This window comes from Leuciscus leuciscus (assembly GCF_965113295.1).
Source record: "Leuciscus leuciscus genome assembly, chromosome: 6".
Taxonomy (NCBI): Eukaryota; Metazoa; Chordata; class Actinopteri; order Cypriniformes; family Leuciscidae; genus Leuciscus; species Leuciscus leuciscus.
The window spans coordinates 11,717,231-11,737,441 of NC_138730.1; the positions used below are offsets into that span (position 1 = coordinate 11,717,231).

General features: G+C 37.5%; 1 long non-coding RNA gene across 1 annotated transcript; it reads left to right on the forward strand.

Annotated features, from left to right (window-relative positions):
* Positions 1-13,896: 13,896 nt before the first annotated feature.
* LOC309501904 lies at positions 13,897-14,750 on the forward strand. Its single transcript, XR_014207051.1, has 3 exons — positions 13,897-14,136; positions 14,240-14,419; positions 14,614-14,750. It is a non-coding gene; the product is annotated as an uncharacterized lncRNA (long non-coding RNA).
* Positions 14,751-20,211: the final 5,461 nt, after the last annotated feature.

Below are 20,211 nucleotides of genomic sequence, written 5' to 3' on the forward strand. Positions count from 1 at the left end.
TGGTGCTCTGTGCTGGAATAAAGTTTTGAAAGAGTAATACAGAGTGATGCGTTTATTTCAAAGTGAATTTATTCTTTTCAGATTAAATAATTGTTAGTTTATTTTACAGTTCTTTAAAGTAGGTAATGCAAAACCCTAATAAGAAAAACTGGTAACTCCTTTAGTGTTGTTTTTTATTTGTAAATAGGTGTTCCATCAACACCAGGATGGTGTAAAATTTGACTCCTATAAGGTTGAGAAGATTGTCATTTCCATTTTTTTAAAGTGTTAGGTCAACACCAGAACAGTGTAGAATTTTAACTCTGCCAGTGTTTGGTACAAAGCTGCACCCAGCTCTGTAACAGTGTTGTTGTTATCTGCATTGGTGTTAAAATTTTACTCTCTTAGTGTTCATATTGTTACACTGTGTCGGTGTTGCGAGAGGCAACACTTTTGAAAGTGTTGAACTTAACACTTTGTGGGTGGTTCCCATATATACACTTTCAAAGTGTTGAAATTAACTCTATTGGTGTTGATTTCCGGATTTAAAATTTACTGTGATCAAATTATGTACTACATATTACAGCATTGTTTCAATACAAGACATACCAATGGACTCACGCACCTTTCTGTCTTCTTTGGGCACCAGATGTTCCTTCCTCACCCGAAACAAAGGACTTATTCGATTAGCTTGCGTTGATATAGGACTGGTCTTCCTTCTCTGCTGTAAAATAAGAAAGTCTCGACTTACTCTATGTGCAATAACTATTGTTCTTGAAACATAAATTAAGAGAGTTATAAATAAGTTAATTTACCATACGATTCAGGAGAGAACATTTGATGAGTAAATACTGATTGCAATATTCTAAAAAATAAATAAGCAAACTTATTCAAATTCCCTAACATAGGGGTTTATATAAACTGATATTCTAATATAAGTAAGAAGAATTTAATAGCAGGGACTGTATCAATTTTCTTTAAGGTTTTACAAAATAAAGAAAAGTAATTTTTTAATGCATTCACATTTGGAAGAGATTTTGTGAAACGACATTTGTGGATATAGAATTTAACAAACAGTATAATATTATTTATCAAATATTCAACTTTTTTATTTTTCATTAAAAGTCCATATTTGATCCCATTCCAGGAAAAAAAATCCGATCATGACGTAACTCTTTGATAGCGAGAAAGTTAACCTGCGCATGCACGGCCCCGCCCACTAAATCCAGCGGGGTGAAGCTGGAGCTCCAGCGAGGGGAGGAGCTGGAGCTCTAGCTCCTCCCATTTGGCGCTGCATCGAGTACCAAAATATATATATATATTTTATGGCAAAAGAGAGCAAGCAAGCCTTGTGTTGTTCCCTGCCCACGTTATATCACGGGTGGGGAGGACACACATTTCAGCTTTGTGTTGCTTGTTTGGGAGTGGAGCATGCCAACAGTCAGTTCTCGAGGGGGCTGACTGTGAGCATTGCGAGGAGCTGTCCGTGAGGACGCTCCGCTCCCGCCAGCCATTCTTCGAGGAGGACGGTTCGGTGCGCGCTCCCCGAGGCGCGGGTCCCGCTGCTGCCGAGGCACGGCGTCGACGCGCATCTTGGGGATCGCAAATGGATCGAACAGCGGGGTTTGAGACGGGCCCCACCCTATATCTGCCTTTAAACGCTCTGCGGTTTCTCCTCCCCGGGATGAGGCACTCATGCTGCGATTTCCAGTTCCGAGGAATTGGTATCGTTAGTGTTTTTGTTAAGAGAACAAAACAATTAAAAATATAAAGAATGAAGCAGATGTTTATGAATTTTCAATAAATAAATAAACAAGTCAGCTCATAACTCTGTTGAATAAAGAGGAGCTTTTAAAAGGAGGTTTTATCTAGTGCTGTTGCTAAGTTAAAGGAGAACTCGGCAACTCTACAGCTGTGGGGGGGCGTATATTTCAAAACACGGTCGTAAAAAACTCACTGCCGGCGGCCTCCACCCCCTCTCTACCGCTGCTCATGTGCGTTTGTTTTGATCGGAGCAAGCCAACTGTATCGTGTGGAGCTATGTCTACCGAGGTGGGTCATCTGGTAATACATCATACATGCGTGTGTGTTTATGTCGAATTGCCGTAAAGCAATTCGTGTTTCGCGCTCGTTCTCGTTCTCGCTTCTCACTGCCGGGACGGTAGTCCCCAAGTTGCAAGGTTGGTTTTCCAACTGGGAACGCTGGGGGGAGCGGGGAAAGTCACCAATATCACCAGAACAGGTTGTTTAACCATCCAAATGAATTCTAGGTTAAAAAAGTTACCAAGTTCTCCTTTAAATATTACTGGCCAGCGGGTTATTATGAGAGTGAAAATATAAGTAAAACTCTATATCTCAGCCTCCTCGTCGGGCAATGCCGTTTTTTCCCTATCTCCACACTGAGGTGTCGAGATCGTGGAATAAACCGGTTTCTATTTATGCGTTTAGTCACCAAACTTCTACTATAGTAATGTTATGGGTTATGTTAAGCACTAAATGGTTTAGCTCCCCAGTACTTGAGCGAGCTCTTAACGCATTATAGTCCTTCACGTCTATTGCAATCTCAAAATACCGGCCAGTTAACCAAAATACAATAAAATATATCCAATAAAATATATATTTTAAAGTTAAATAACCAAAATACTATGTTTGATAGTTATACTTATAATTTTGTTTCTATTACATGCAGTTCTAGCTTGAGCTCTTACTGTACGTTCACACCGCCGCCGACTTGAGCTTCCAAAGTTACCGGAAGTCATTCATTTTCAATGGAAGCTGGCTTCTCTCTTCTCTCAGCTGCAAGGAGCGTCAAATCCATTGGCGTCGCGTTTTGGGCGTTTTGAGCGTCAATCAGAAAGTTGAAAGTAGCTCAACTTTATGGTAATGAGCTATGACGCGGTTCAGCGGCAAAACGCCAGAAACCAATCAGAATATAGACGTCCTTCGCGCTGGCTGATTCCGGAGAAACATACGATGTAAACTTTCGTTCCTACCAAAACATTAGTTCCGAGAAAATGGAGGAGAAGTTGATCATCGCCGTTGCTGGGTTTCTTATCATTATCGGATTAATTGCACAGTTTAACCATAGAGTGAAAGTTTATCATTTGCATGTGTTTTAAAGTCCTGTCAGTTTAACAGGGCGCGCTTGACAGGGCATATATAAGAACGAGCAGAGAGAGAGAGAGCCCCGGCCGCGCGCGCGCACTCACTATTAATGATAATAATAATAGCTAATTATTATTTTTTCCCGACCAAATGTGACCAAAACGGTTATAAAAATGCTGTCGTTATAACATTACATGGTGTGACACAGACTTCAGAGCGGCCAAAGCGTCAACAAGCTTCCCCGTACTTTTTGACAAGCGTCCTTGACAGGGCGGCCAGAGCTTCTTTGCAGCTCAAGTCGGCGGCGGTGTGAACGTACAGTTAGCTCTCCAGTTAGAATATTGGCTTCTTACTGACCCTTTAAAGGGATACTCCACCGAAAAATGAAAATTCTGTCATCATATACTCACCCTCATGTTGTTTCAAACCTGTATGAATTTCTTTCTTTTGCTGAACAGAAAGGAAGATATCTAGAAGAATGTGAGTAACCAGACAGTTTTAGATACCATTGACTTCCATAGTATATTTTTTTTCCTACTATGGAAGTCAATGGTATCTAAAACTGTCTGGTTACTGACATTCTTCTAGATATCTTCCTTTCTGTTCAGCAGAAGAAAGAAATTCATACAGGTTTGAAACAACATGAGGGTGAGTATATGATGACAGAATTTTCATTTTTCGGTGGAGTATCCCTTTAAGAAACACAGAACTCACTCTTGCACTCACACTTACAATCTCACACACACACACACACAACATGGTTTATGAGGACTCTCCATAGGCGTAATGGTTTTTCTAATGTACAAACTGTATAATCTATCCCCCTACACTAACCCTACCCCTAAACCTACCAATCACAGATTTAGTATGTTTTTTAAGCCGTTTGGTTTAGAAGGACACATATGTCCTCATAAACCATGTTTACGTTGTAATACCCATGTCATTATACACATTTGTGTCCTCATAAACCATATACAAGAACACACACGTCACACACACACACACACACACACACACACACACACACACACAGCCCCGGGTCTAGCCGGACAGCCTGTGTGTGTGGGTGTGGGTGTGTGGTGTGGTCATTGAAAATGTGTTCAGATATATATTCTCCACAGAAAATGCGCCAAGGCCAATGAGTCTGAGTTTGAAAAAATAATTAATCGTATAATTTTTCTCTTGATAAAAAATGAAACCGGGTCCTACAGACCCGAACACCATACAAGGGTTAAAACGACACTAACGAGACGCTTTACAACACAGCGTACAAAACAAACATTTTATATAGATATCATATTCTAATTAAATGAATACTTACAATCACAGAAATAATGTCCTTGGCGATGGTCAATTTGCTGCCGCCGCAACTGCTGCTCGTGTCCGAAAGCTGAATCATACGTGTAACAGCTGTTCTAAATAAGCTACATCTGATTGGTTAATAATAATCCTATTTCAGTATCTTGCCGCACTATTGGCTCGACTGATATAGTAGGCAACCGCGTTTGCCTGCATATTTACGGGTCGTGCAATATAATTTCGGGGGAACATGTGCAATAAATGGGAGTGGCAACACTTTTCATATCGTTGAGAATAAAACAACCGTCCCAACTTTACAAATCCAGGTTCTCCCTCCATGGGGATCATCCATTTCGAAAAGTAAAGCAGATACGGAACCTCGGCCCACGCGAGATGCAATGCGATTGGTTGCTGGACCAGCCAATGGAATTAATATGTGTAATATTAATAATTAAAATTGCCTAGTCATTAGATTTGTGAATTCTTTTTCTGAAAAACAAAATTATATCATTAATCTTTTAATTATTTTGGCGAAGTTTTATATCCATAAGACAAAAATAACTCAAAAGAAACCCTCCTATATTACCTTTTATAACACTGATCTCGCAATATACTTAGAATATCTTTTAAACATGAGATCACAAAACAAAAAGCTTATAAAAACAATACAAATTTTAAAGCTTTTCAAATACATATAACTGCCCTGATATTATAAACTTTAATTTCTGTATTTATTATTTATTTTTTATTTTATTATTATTATGTACATTTATACTTTAGTTGTTGTTGTTATTCTTTGGTTTATACATTTTGAATTGTATTTACAGTGCCTTGTATTCATTTAGTTTTTTGTTGCATTGTAGGCTACTTGAAATGTTTGTAATTTAACTAAATAAATAAAAAGCACAATATGTTATGTATACCATACGTAATAAGATATATTTCTAAAATCAATACTTTCAATATTATAATATTATATATTATATGACGTTACTGTCACAAAAATAGCTTTAATGGTTCTGTTTTTTTGTTTTTTTAAGCAAGTCTGGAGGCTAATGAAATGAAACAGATGAGAATAATTTTCCCATCTAAATACAGTTGATTTTATTGTAATGTGATGAATCAGAAAAATAAACAAATATAACATTCGCTTAGGCTGTTTTTTAAATGGACCAAAACAAAGTGAAACCAACGTAACAATTTGAAGTGACCAGACCACTGACATTGATAATAAATATTATTAAAAAAACATATAAGATGGCACCACAAGACGACGTTCACTTGCAGAGCAAATTTAGCACGTTTATAGTTAACTCAACTGGGTAGCAATTGTGAACAATTTTAATAGAGAATTCAAAAATAATTTGGATTTCTTCACCACTACTACTAACCGGTTGGATGGTGTATTCGTGATATTGAAAGCTGATTGGCCTTGATATATATGCGGAAAAGGGCCAATTTAATTATTAATTTATATGATGTCCGATTTATTCTCTCTTGTGCCTTTTTGCGCGCATTTTCCACGGGTTTTAATAATAAAACTGGTCTGAAAGAATGAAAATCATATTAAAGAAAACGTCAACATTAAGGTTGCAATTATTTAATAAATCAGAGTCGATGTGCGCGTGCATGCGTGGTTCGAATTTTAGTTGCTATGTAGGTTATGAATTCTGACTGCATATATATTTACACTCGAACCGGTCGCTGTCTGGGCGTGCGTGCATGTTATGATTCGAATGTTAGTTGCTATGGCGACGCGTTTTATGAATTCTGCGATCTGCATGTATCTCTCTGCTCAACGATCGACCGCTGTCTGTTGGTTGAGAGACGAGGCGAATTAACAGACTGACTTTTGCGGAGAATTTTCTGGCCGAAACTCGATACTTTGAAGCTTTTCTGGATTGCTGAGAGGAGACTTAAGAACCATATTCTTGAAGGACATCGGAGGATATATACTTTTTGAAAGCGTCATCTTATAATACTTTTATTTGATAGTTCTTTTCTTATTTTAGAAGTAACATTAGTTTGTTTGATATTTTTTTCAGGGGAGTAACTCTATTTCTGAGGATATTTCTATTGTATTGTCTTGTCTTGTATTTTGTACTGATTTTCTTGCAGGTTGGCGATGGCGCGTAATCGCATGATGGGTGGAAGAGGAAGTGAGTGCTTTAATTTTTACTTAATTTTTTATGGTGTGTTGTACAATGACTGATCCCATTTGATCCCATTTATTTGATTCATTGCATGTGAAATAAACTTGAATTGAATTTGAGTAACTTAACTGAAGTAAAAATCTGTAATTGACCACAGACATTGATTATTGATTATGATTAAACTAACGTTATGTGATATGTGAAATATTCCATCCTTAGAGCACTCCAGATCCAGGACAGCAGCTTTCTGTCAGACGGCTGGTCGGGAGGTTTGGAGGCCCGATTCTGATGACCGTGATCAGGATCCGCTGCCCAGAGATGGACAGAGTAAGTTACAGATACTTCTGGTCAAATATTACTCAGTTACAAGTAAAAGTTGAAAAGACTGATTTTTACTTGAGTAAAAGTACAGAAGTAACGTTACTTGTTTTTAAAAGTACTTAAGTATCAAAAGTAAAAAGTAAATGTCAATGCATTGTTTTATTATTGTTTGTAATACTTACAGTACCTTATGCCTCTGAATCTATGCCTGCCTACCTACCCACCCTCATATCAATATATCATTTATTTCTAGAACACAGTTCCTGTAGTGGGATTGAATGTGAGATTGAATAAGTGCTCTCAATAACGTCCACAATAGTTTCGGGCTGTTCCCTCAAATAGTGCCCTATTTAAAGATTTTTGGCTTTTAGGATGAATATGTCAGCAACTGTTATAAGCTAGTGTGCTCCAAAACAATGACAAAATGAGCATTTAAAAGACCAAACCCAACATTGAAAATGAAAGTCAGATTGATGTCAGAATCCAACTACTTTCTACAGAAATGTAACGTTAGTGGAGTAAAAAGTATGATACTTGTCTTTCAAGTGTAGTGAAGTTAAAGTAAAATGTTTCCAGAAAAAATAGTACTCAAGTAAAGTACAGATACTCAAAAAGTGTACTTAAGTACAGTACTCAAATAAATGTACTTTGTTACTGTCCACCTCTGCCGCTGCCAGACCCGACCCAGACACAGAGCCAGGATCGTCCTGGATATTTACCATCTCTGTCTTCTGAGTTTTCTGTTTCTGTGTCCACAGGTCAGGCTCACGGGACGAGGGCGAAGCAGAACCCAGATGTTGGACGTCCGTCCACTTCATCTAACCACTCTCGCAGAGGTCAGAATAGGCTTTTAATAAAGATGTAATGGCTTAGTTTCTATTTCTATTTTCAATGGCTGATTTGTCAACTAAACCAACTAAAGTAACGATAACACTTTATTTTGATGGTCCCTTTTGAACATTCTGTCGACTATACGTAACTTTGCAACTACATGTCGACTAACTCTCATTAGAGCATCAGTAGACTCTCTCCTTAATATGAACTATGATGATATTTTAATCATTGTTTTAACTATGTACGAGGCACTGCGAGTGCGAGCTGACATCGCGTTTGTCTCTCAGGCTTGCTTTCACTGCGTGATGTGTCAGTGCAGTTATAGATGTCCCCAAATTAGTTTTTGTCTTATATTTATATCATATTATGTTGTTATATTAGAATATCACATGATCAAGAGTGCCGTTTTCCTTTGCACAATTGCAAATGTGCTATTTATTTTATACAACAGTTAAATTAACAATAAAGTTAACATTGTGAGTTACTTTTTGGACACAATATTGTCAATTTTCACTTTATATCGCCGACGAGAATTTCATAATGAAGCCGTAGTCCAACAGACAGATTTGTTTTTTACTGAAATCCGCGTTTTGAACGAATCATTTGAACGATTCAATGAACAATCACTTGTTTTCTGAATGAATCAGCCGTTTGAACCATAGACTTCATATAGATAGACGCCCTATCGACCGCTACTGCCTACTGGCGCGGGTGAGCCGTGGGGCCGCCATCTTAGACCGGTCACCCGCTCCACTCAGTGTAATCTGTATGGCAGGTGCAATGAGCTGTCAGCGCATTTAATTAATCATACCTCACTGATTTCCACGCGGGTTTGTTTGCTGCAAAGGTCATTCATGTAGCTATTATACAGGACACATGGTTCGGCGTATTTTAATATTCATAGTAGGCTTAACAGTAATATAATATTCTGATATAAGATATAAAGTGACCAGACGTCCAAAATCAAAATATGTGATGTAGGATATAAGCTATTTTATAAATCACACACTATAAATATGATAAAGAAGCAGAAACAGATAGTTGCAGTAAAGTAAGATATTTTAATAAGTTGAAGAAACGTGTGTGTTTTACATTTACATTGCTTCCTGATATCACGTGCGCAAACACAAATAACCTATATTTATATATATATAAAACAGTTATGTCCGGTCGAACAATGTATGAATTAACTTAAGATTGGATTGCGGTAAAAGTAAGTTTCGTGCCTCTTACAAGTGCTTTCGAACTTCTTTCTGATCTGAATGGTATGTGGAAAACACTTGAGTTGAGGGAGGGAGAAAACACGCAACTGAATGCCTTTTCAAGCGTCTCAATACTTGAAAAACCACAGGAAACTACTTTTAAACACGAAATTACTTGATTTACAGAGGGTCTATTCGCACGTTTATAAACGTTAACGTTACCTGAGGTAATTTTCCTGGACCTTTTTACAGAAGGTAAAAGTCGCCGTAATCTTTACTGACATTGTCCGAAATGATGACTGAGATGGCACATTCGGACGGGACTAAAATAACCGAGAAGCTCTTGTAATTATTACTTTACCCCACCTCTCCATGTCAGGTGAACACCGGCTGGTGCAGTAAACATTGCCTAGCTAACGTTAGCTGGCTACGATATCAGTACAGTAATATCAAAGATCCTTGCTCCTTCTCAATTATCTGGTAATATTCTATTCACAAAATACAACCAATAGTACGGTAATGTTAAAAGTAATCCCCCGGGCCCTATTTGCGATGGTCCGCCGATTAGAACAGGAAAATACTCCACAGTGCTCTAGCATCTTCACTGCTGCCACGCAACGAAACTAGGAACACGACCGGTTTAAGATGGCGGCCGCATTTCTCAGTGCCCAGCGGCCAATAGGGCATCTAGTCTCTATATAATATCTATGGTTTGAACAAATCGGTTGAATAAATGACTCCAACAACTCGCTTATTAAGACAGTGACTTGCCGCCACCTACTGGTGGTTTTAGTTTCATATTTAAAGTATTCTTTAATTAAAACATTAAAAAACTGTACAGTAAATCATTAAATAATTTTAAAATATCATCTAATTATTATCGACAAAACGTTGAAAATATCGAGACATATTTTTGTCAATATTGCGCACCCCTAATGTACGGTATTCATTTTGATTTCTTCAGGTCTTAAAAAGCCTTAAATTTGACTTTAAAAATTGTGCAGGTACCCTGTAATACTCTAATGAGAGTTAGTAGACATGTAGGTGCAATTTTACTTGTAGACAACTGAATGTCTGTTGGGAGGAGCATTTTACTATTAAGATTTGAATAGTAAAATGTAAGTTATATCATTATGTCATTGCTTAATTTGATGTCAGAGATGGGTCTAAAAGTTGTTTTCATTAGTTTTTTCTGCATTTCAGAAAAAGCTCCAGAACGTCTTTGCCTCAGGATCTGGAAGGCTACGAAGGGACTTTTCAGCTGCTGTTCCGGTAGTGCTGTGACTGTTGTGGAGCCTTTTATTCCGGAACCATCGTCACCTTCTCCAGATCACTCCGGCGTCAAGCCAAATAATGGTAAATCATTATTTCTCCAACATTATTTTAAACAGTATTACAGGGTGTCCGCGGATCCTTAAAAAGTCTTAAATTCGATTTTTTTAATTTAAGGCCTTAAAAAGTCTTTAAAAGTCTTATTTTTACTTATGAAAGGTCTTAAATTTTCGATGGCAATTTGACTTACACATATCTAAATGTTTTCCAAATTAGAACCGTCTAATTAGCGTACTTTTTTATTTATTATTCTATCTTTGTGGATTTGCTTGTTCACGTAAACCTAATACAATTCAGTTTATTTACTAAAATGTTTTGACAATCACAATACACTTATTGTGATGCAAGTTTTTTTTGCAAACCCCCCCCCCCCCCCCCAAATCTCACTCCAAGTTAAACTCAAAAGTATACAAAAAAAAAAAAACACTTTTAAAAATAACACATTTAATAGTGAATTGTTAATTTGCATACACGAGCAGTAACTGCACTACATGTACATATTCACAGGAATGATTATTGTAAACAAGATTTAATTTTGATATATTTATTTACCTACCCACCTCTCTCTCTCTCACACACACACACACACACACTAACCCGACCCCTAAACCTACCCATCACACACATACACAAGTCAAGCGTTTTTTGTCTATAAAACGCCGATAGCAGGCCGGGTGAAACCCGTAGTTGTTGGGACATCAGAGACCGGTTTGTCCAGGAGGGCAACATGTTTATTAGCAATAGCTAACGTTAGCTCCGTAGTGTCCGACGTTTTGAGCCATTCCGATGCTTGATTTTTTCCCACCGGACTTCAGTAAAGGGCTGCGGACCTTTCCCACCATCTTTTCCGACATGAAGAATACACTTTACGGGTGTTAATCGAGCTTGATCGCCGCTATCAGATGAAGATGCGCTGCTTACGTCCTCCTCCATGTTTACATGTGCGTAGTGATATTGGCTTGATTTCGGCTGTGACCTACTTACATTTTCGATGCTGATTGGTTGAAAATCTAGCTCAACAGTTTTACATGTCTCAATACGCAGTCAATATAGTGCGCCAATAAATTACACTTTTCTCATTAACTGCAGGATAATGCGTGGAGAACTTTTTGCTTGGATACCTTTAATTAACGTTGAACATATTGAGCAAAAGAAAAATTAGTGCCCCGTTTGTCGGAACGAAACTGAACGATACAGCTCACGTACAGCGGCCTATTAACCAAGATAAAACATTTTTGAAACGTTGAAAAAACTGGACGTTTTGAACGTCCAGGGAACATTTAGAAATAATGTTTTCTTAATTGAATGGGAATGTTAGCAAAACGTTCTCAATAAGGCATGAGCTCGATGGCTGTCTGACACACACCAGAAACACACGCAGAGAAAGCCGCTTCACAGACAGCATACGATCCAGAAAAGAATTCAATTTCACCACTTATTTCTCTTGAATTGTCAAAAACATGCAAAATTGTCAAAATGGCTGTCGTGCCGAGTATTACAGAGTCAGTTATGTCATAAATAAGACATTGCTATGCATTTAATAAATGTGTTTAATAAAATATATCTATATTTAGATATGGCCCATATGATCTTTACCATTACAAGAACTGAGCCACATGTGCCAGAGTTGGCCAAATGAAGCCTGGAAATGTATGTTTTCTTTTTAATTAAAGATCAGATAAAATAAGAAAAATAACTTTAGCGTTGAATCGGAATCACCTCGTAATCGTGATAATAGTGAAATAAAATTACTATTAATATTGTGAAATAATATGTTGGGACATTTATGCAGGCATTAAGCAGAAGTCAGGTGGATAGCGTGAACAATTCCCATTACTTTAGATTTGTAACTTTACAGATAAGATTTGAATAGTAAAATGTAAGTTATATCATTATGTCATTGCTTAATTTGACGTCAGAGATGGGTTTAATAGTTGTTTTCATTTGTTTTTTCTTCATTTCAGAAAAAGCTCCAGAACGTATGAAGAAACCTGGTCATTTCCGTAAGCGCTGGAAGCGTTTTTTCAGCAGCTCAAGAAATGTTGTGGAGCCTTTTATTCCTCCAGCAGATCCTGTTCCTGAAACATCATCGTCACCTGCTTCAGATCACTCTGGCGTCAAGCCAAATAATGGTAAATCATTATTTCTCCATCATTATTTTAAACAGTATTATCTTGTTTTCCACTCAAAATAAGGCTTGTTTTTACAGAATATTAAAATAATTTCCCCCATTATAAAATTATTTTCTCGACCAGCGCTGACATTTTTTAAATAAAACAATGGATCTAGCAACAGACACTCTACTGACTATAAGTAACTTTTCAACTACATGTCAACTTATTCTAACCCTCTACTAATACTCTACTAATACTCTAATGAGAGTTAGTCGACATGTAGGTGCAATGTTTCTGATAGACTTATAGAATGTCTTAAAGGGACCAAAATAAAGTGAAACCAAAGTAACAATTTGATGTGACCACAGATCCCTCTCCGGGCATCACGTCATCCTCAGCTTGGTCCTCACCCTGGTCCTCACCCCCACCTGAGGCCCATGTCGAGAGAGGAAGTAGAGAGTCGTTGAATCTGTGCAGCCGAGGCTCGTACAGCGTCGAGGGGAGCTGGAGTGGCGATGGATCGGAGAGCCCAAGCGAAAAGGGTTTGTCCAGGTCCAACAGCTTCGAAGGGTTTCTGTGTCCTCCGCTGCCGGGTCAAGTTCCTGTCGAGCCAACAGAGACATCAACTGGCCGAACTGCTCAGCGTGCCGTGGAGGGTTCTCCTGTGAACGAGAGCTCAACAGGTGAGACTGAAATAAGGCTTGGCAGTGCAAAGTCTACAGATAGAGATTTAGCTATTTCATGCATAACTGAGTCAAGTTTTTAACACGTCCGATCACATTTACTGTTGCTCGACCAGCACTGATATTTTTAAAATAAAACAATGGATCTAGCAAGCTAATAATTGTCTCATATTTTTCTGTTTGTTTTTCAGAGTCCTTTGAGTCTCTCTATAACGTGGAAAAGTTAATTGGATCCGGAGTATTTGGCAGGGTTTTCCTGGGAACACGCAAATTTGATGGCAAAAAGGTCAATCTTACTGAATTGTACAAACATTTTGCTCTTGCATGCATCAAAACACATTTAAAACAATTTACAGATGGTTTAATACTTAATACAAGGCTAGGTGCTTGAAAACTGTTACTGTTATTGAAACTGTTTTTTTGTTTGTTTTTTTGTGTGCAGGTTGCCATCAAGCGGATACGCAAGATTGACAATGATCGTTATCTTTATATTGTAAGTTGGCCAAAACCTGAATGTGTATTGAGTTGTTTAAGTGCAGATTACTTTAGTTAATACACCCGTAGGAAGCATTAGGTATAAATGTGATCAACAAATAAGCCTAGAGGCACCAAATAACTTTGAGCTGAAAAGGCTCTTTTGAACGCATCTAAAAAGATCAAAGAATAGTACATTTCAAAATGATGTTTTCTTCAGATTTTTACCCAGCTAACCTTCTGTCTGCTTCTTCTCTCTAGCCTGGGAATCGCGAACCTCTCGTTACAGAAGTGGCGCTGCTGATGATGATGAGGCGAGAACCCATAAGCCCCTTCGTCATACAACTGTACGAGTGGTTTGAACATCCTAAAGAATTCTCTCTGGTTATGGAGTATCCGGAGGCCTACGAGACCTTGTATGACATAATCACTCGTCAACCTTGGAGTGACTGCTTCTCACGGGTCGTCATGAGACAGGCTGTGCGGGCAGTGCTACACTGCATCCATCATGGTGTTTTCCATAATGACATTCATGCTGAGAATTTCCTGTTTGAGAAAGACACGCTAGATCTCAAGCTGATAGACTTTGGCTGCGGTCAGCTATTTAGTAGTGAAGGCTACGAGAGCAACAGATACAGGGGTGAGCATTTTGGGAGTGTGGAAACCTGAAGCTAGTGACTTACAAATTTTTTGATGATGCTTTAAAAAAAAAGCTCAACAATGTGCAAATGTCTTCCTTACAGGATTTCGGGAATACTGCCCAGCTGAAGTCTTTACAGAACCTCGATTCCACGCCGTCCCAGCAAATGTCTGGTCTCTAGGAGTGTTGCTGTACGAGTTGTCGAACGCATGTCTTCCTTTTCGTAATAGAACGGAAATCAAACAAGCCGAAGTTACATTTCAGAACCCCAACTTATCCAAACGTGAGTGAATAATGATGATAACATTGATAAACACACATAAAGCAAACGAGTTGTACAGAAAGTTAAAGGTTATAGTGTGTCAGAATTTGTATATATACTGTAGCTCAACGTACACCGAGAGCATCGCTGTTTTCAAAAATGCCAGGTCACATGGTCATGACTAACCAGCTCTCTCCTTATTAAAATGTGTACAGACTGCAGGGATTTGATTGGACAGTGTCTAGCTCGCGATCCAGCTGAACGCCCCAGCTTAGAGCAGATGTTACAACATCAATGGTTTGTTCGTACACTACGCTAGATTGGAGAAGCTGAGGAGATTCACTCGATCAGTTTCAGGTGTGTGGAAGTGTAACAAGCAGAGTAGGATTATTATCTTTTGTCTTAAATTCTGGATTATTTGTAGTGAGATTTTCAAATTTGTGTTCATTGTAATGTTCTTGTTACTGTCAAATCACCTTCATTTATATAGCGCTTGATACTATATAATAATGGTAAATCATTATTTCTCCAACATTATTTTTAAAAGTATTATCTTGTTTTCCACAAAAAAATAAGGCTTGTTTTTACAGAATATTAAAATTATTTCCCCCATTATAATATTATTTTCTCGACCAGCGCTGACATTTTTTTAATAAAACAATGGATCTAGCAACAGACACTCTACTGCCTATAATTAACTTTTCAACTACATGTCAACTTATTCTAACCCTCTACTAATACTCTACTAATACTCTAATGAGAGTTAGTCGACATGTAGGTGCAATGTTTCTTATAGACTTATAGAATGTCTTAAAGGGACCAAAATAAAGTGAAACCAAAGTAACAATTTGATGTGACCACAGATCCCTCTCCGGGCATCACGTCATCCTCAGCTTGGTCCTCACCCTGGTCCTCACCCCCACCTGAGGCCCATGTCGAGAGAGGAAGTAGAGAGTCGTTGAATCTGTGCAGCCGAGGCTCGTACAGCGTCGAGGGGAGCTGGAGTGGCGATGGATCGGAGAGCCCAAGCGAAAAGGGTTTGTCCAGGTCCAACAGCTTCGAAGGGTTTCTGTGTCCTCCGCTGCCGGGTCAAGTTCCTGTCGAGCCAACAGAGACATCAACTGGCCGAACTGCTCGGCGTGCCGTGGAGGCTTCTCCTGTGAACGAGAGCTCAACAGGTGAGACTGAAATAAGGCTTGGCAGTGCAAAGTCTACAGATAGAGATTTAGCTATTTCATGCATAACTGAGTCAAGTTTTTAACACGTCCGATCACATTTACTGTTGCTCGACCAGCACTGATATTTTAAAAATAAAACAATGGATCTAGCAAGCTAATAATTGTCTCATATTTTTCTGTTTGTTTTTCAGAGTCCTTTGAGTCTCTCTATAACGTGGAAAAGTTAATTGGATCCGGAGTATTTGGCAGGGTTTTCCTGGGAACACGCAAATTTGATGGCAAAAAGGTAAATCTTACTGAATTGTACAAACATTTTGCTCTTGCATGCATCAAAACACATTTAAAACAATTTACAGATGGTTTAATACTTAATACAAGGCTAGGTGCTTGAAAACTGTTACTGTTATTGAAACTGTTTTTTTGTGTGCAGGTTGCCATCAAGCGGATACGCAAGATTGACAATGATCGTTATCTTTATATTGTAAGTTGGCCAAAACCTGAATGTGTATTGAGTTGTTTAAGTGCAGATTACTTTAGTTAATACACCCGTAGGAAGCATTAGGTATAAATGTGATCAACAAATAAGCCTAGAGGCACCAAATAATACTCACTAATAAATAATAAATAAAACACCTAATACTCTACTAATACTCTAATGAGAGTTAGTAGACATGTGCAGTGTTACTTATAGACTTATAGAATGTCTTAAAGGGACCAAAATAAAGTGAAACCAAAGTAACAATTTGATGTGACCACTGACATTGATCATTAATATTATAAAAAAATAAATAAAACAAAAACAGTTTTTGATATCTGAAATGTTCCATCCTCAGGCTGCTCCAGATCCTGGAAAACTGCTTCCACAGATGTTTCTCCGGGCATCACATCCGCCATCGCTGCACTGACGAGAATGTCTCCCAAGCGTTGGGCTGGATGTAATAATCCACATAGCCTCTCTCTATTTACTCCCGAAATCTGAACCGCTGAAGACGAGGTGGATTAAGTTTGTTTTTGAAGAAAATGCTCCCTCAACTCTACCAAAATTCGTTTATGTCTGCTCGAATCATTTTACACCGGACAGCTTTTTGAATGAGACTCAGTATAAAGCAGGTTTTGCAAAAAAATGGCTCCTGAAGGATGTAGCAGTGCCAACTGTTCGTGATCCAGCTACACATCTAGAAGTATGTATTACGCGTTGGTTTTCCAAATTGCCTTTGAATTTGTCAAGTTCATAATAACATGTTAGACTTATAAAGTTTGTGATAGCATGTGATAGCACCATGAGTCCAGCTATGTTGTTATTTTTTTATCGCGCTGATAGTGGAATCTTTATTTGTTAAGGACAGCACATCAGAACAGAGCAGCCAAACCAGAGATGTTGCTTGCCAGACAGACGCAAAACCGCTGACCAAGTCTGTTGGTACTCAGTCATCAATGAAGACGTTTCATGTTCGCTACAGGAGTTCAGGTATGTTTATGTATTACATGATACTGCTTATACAGAGGACCTATAACTAGTCTTGTTACACAATAAGTGTCACATAACAGTAACACACAACTACTTTGTATATTACAGGTGTCTAGACGACAGATACAGTTTCGGACATTGACAGTTTGTCACCAGCAGCTGGTTTAATATTTAGGACCTCTACACCTATAAAGTGGCCATCAAAGAGACCTCGTGTGGAACTGGAGGAAGAGGATGACGAAGAAACCCTAATGGACACATCATCTGTAGTAGCACCTGAAGAGCAAGATTATACATTTGATCCAGCAGAGACGGACACAACTTTAACGGAGACAGCAGACATGTCGTAAGTTTCAAAACTGTGCATTTGTTTTAGAACAGGGGTGTCAAACTGAGTTCCTTGTTGGCCACAGCACTGCAGAGTTTACCTCTAATCATTATTAAACACACCTGAGGCAGCTAATCAACTCTCTAAGGCTCATTCAAAAAGTTCAAGTATGCCTGTTGATCCTTCTGAAACTGAGTTTAACACCCCTGAGGACTGTTCCATAAAACAAGATTAGAAAACAAGCCAGGCTTATTTTGGTTAGTCAGACTTTGGCCCGGTTTCACAGACGGTTTAGATTAAGCCAGGATTAGGCCTTAGTTCAATTAGGGCATTTAAGTGGCTTTTATAAACGTACCTTTGAAAAAAACATTACTGATGTGCATCTTGAGACAAAACAATGGCACAAATATATTTTAAGATATGTCAGTGCAAGTTGCTTTCCGTTAAAACAGCTCCAACATGCATTTTAGTCCGGGACTAGGCTTAAGCCTTGTCTGTGAAACTGGGGGTTATTGTCGGTGGATTCCGTTTCATAAAGCAAACTTAAAATAGTTCAAACTCAGTTACCCTGGCAACTTATGCTGGGAAACTAGCCTGGTCCAGGGCAGGCTAACTGTCAGGCTAAGCCTCAGCTGTTACACAGATCCTCTAACACTGACCAATAGGAACACAATGATATTACCACTGACACTCTCTCATACCATTATTGGACTTTATTAACCACTATTAGTCCAAAAATAAATACACAGTATACAGAAAATCTACTTAAATAAGGCTACAATGATAAATTAGACAATATAGACCTATATATATATATATAGATAGATAGATAGATAGATAGATAGATAGATAGATAGATAGATAGATAGGTCTAAATACAATATATATACAGGTTTTCTTTTTTTACTGGCTGAATGTTTTGTGCCCAAGATTTAATTAGATTGTTTTAAAGATTTATGAATACATTTCTCTCTGGTTTTGTTTGGCAGCTGTAGTACATGTTTATGATTAGAAGAACATTAGAACACAATAAAAAAAAAAAAAGCTTTGTAAAGCAGAAGTTAAAATCACAAAATTAAAAATAAATAATTACAAAAGCACAGTATAAATTTTAACTGGTAAGATGAATCTGAGCTTAGTAATTGACAGTATAGCCTACATTTGATTTACCCCATTACAATAGTCCCTTTACAGTTATTGCTATCATAAAAATACACTTGTACACATCTAATGACCAAATAACAAATATTATATATATATATTATGTACTTTATTATGTCTTTCAATTCAAACACATTTAACACAATTATACAAATGGACAGTTCCTTTAAAGACATCATATTTTCCCCCAATAAATATTCCTTATTTTTCCTTCTACTTTTTTTCTTTTGTGATAATACCCACCAACACATAGCCTAAAAAACACACGATTAGAACAATAACCAAAAAGTACATAGTTAGACACTTTTACATATGATTTAAGGGGGAAAAGACAAAAAACAATAAATAAATATTAATAAAAATTTAACATTCACATATTTATATCAAACTCTTATAATGACACATAATTCCTAATAGTTATTCAAGTAATATTAATTAAATATCAAATATTCAATATTAAATAAGTAAATAAATAAAATAAAAAATAACTAGAAATAAAAGGGAGGGAGGGTTATATAAAAATGTAGTTAATGTAGGCTAATATATATTCCTTTATTTTATGGAATATTCTTTGATTTTAGAGTTGCACATATCTTTTCAAAATGTATACATTTGCTCTTAATTTCATGTTATTCTCTCCATAATGTACTTTAGAAACTAAATCTACTTATTTAAAACTGTGGATTCTTGCTTTCTCCAAAAAAATTATTGCATTAAAAGCTGTAATTCTCAGAATTCTAAATAAGTAGGTCTATATGTCATCTTTATTAAGTAGCATAGGTCCTATACCCAAAACTATATTTTGTATCTTTATATATTTAGTTTCTTAAAAAAAGTTCTGTTTACTGAAGTACTTCTGTTCGCTAGAAGTTCATTGCAACTTATCCAACATCCTAAAGATAAATCATTATAATTAGAAGATATTTCTAGTGTTATAAAAGATCGCATATTAATTTTCCAAGCAAAATTATTGCGCTCCTATTTGGCGCGCATGCGCACAGCAGCGCTCGTTCAATATGAAGATTAGCAGCAAAATGGATACATTTGCACGACTTTCTAACATTTACAGATGGAGAATATAACTGTAAAATGTAAGTTTTGCACTGAGGGGAAAAAAAACAATGTCACAAACGCATAAAACAGCACAAAATATACGCTGTTTGATGGTGGATCGATTTGATCCACGATCGACCTCTAGGGCTGCTTCAGAAACACGTGCACGCGCAATTATCTAGACTAGATAAACCTGGATCAAATTAGTGAGATTGCGTGAACTTCAATTACCTTTTATGGAACCACTTTAGCCCCAACTTATTTGTTAGGCTCATTCAAGTCCGGTTTTGGAGTTTAATCCCCGCTTTTCTAAGCGTCTTTTATGGAACAACCCTCTGGTTCAGAATTTTCTTATTTTTATTATTATTATATTTTGTTACTTTTGTATTTAATATTTGTTAACCAGTACGAGTTTTTGTTTCTTAGTGCTCAAGCAAAATGGCAAAATGAGACGCTAGATCGCCTGAGTGAAAGGGAAAGGGTCATCGTTGGAGGTGACATGAGGGCTGACTCACCAGGTACATAGTTGTAAATAAGAAGGATGCATGGATGCTCAGGTATTTTCCGGATCATGAAGCATAACATGCATAGGTAGTATCTAACTGAATTCAATGCACTCGTGGTA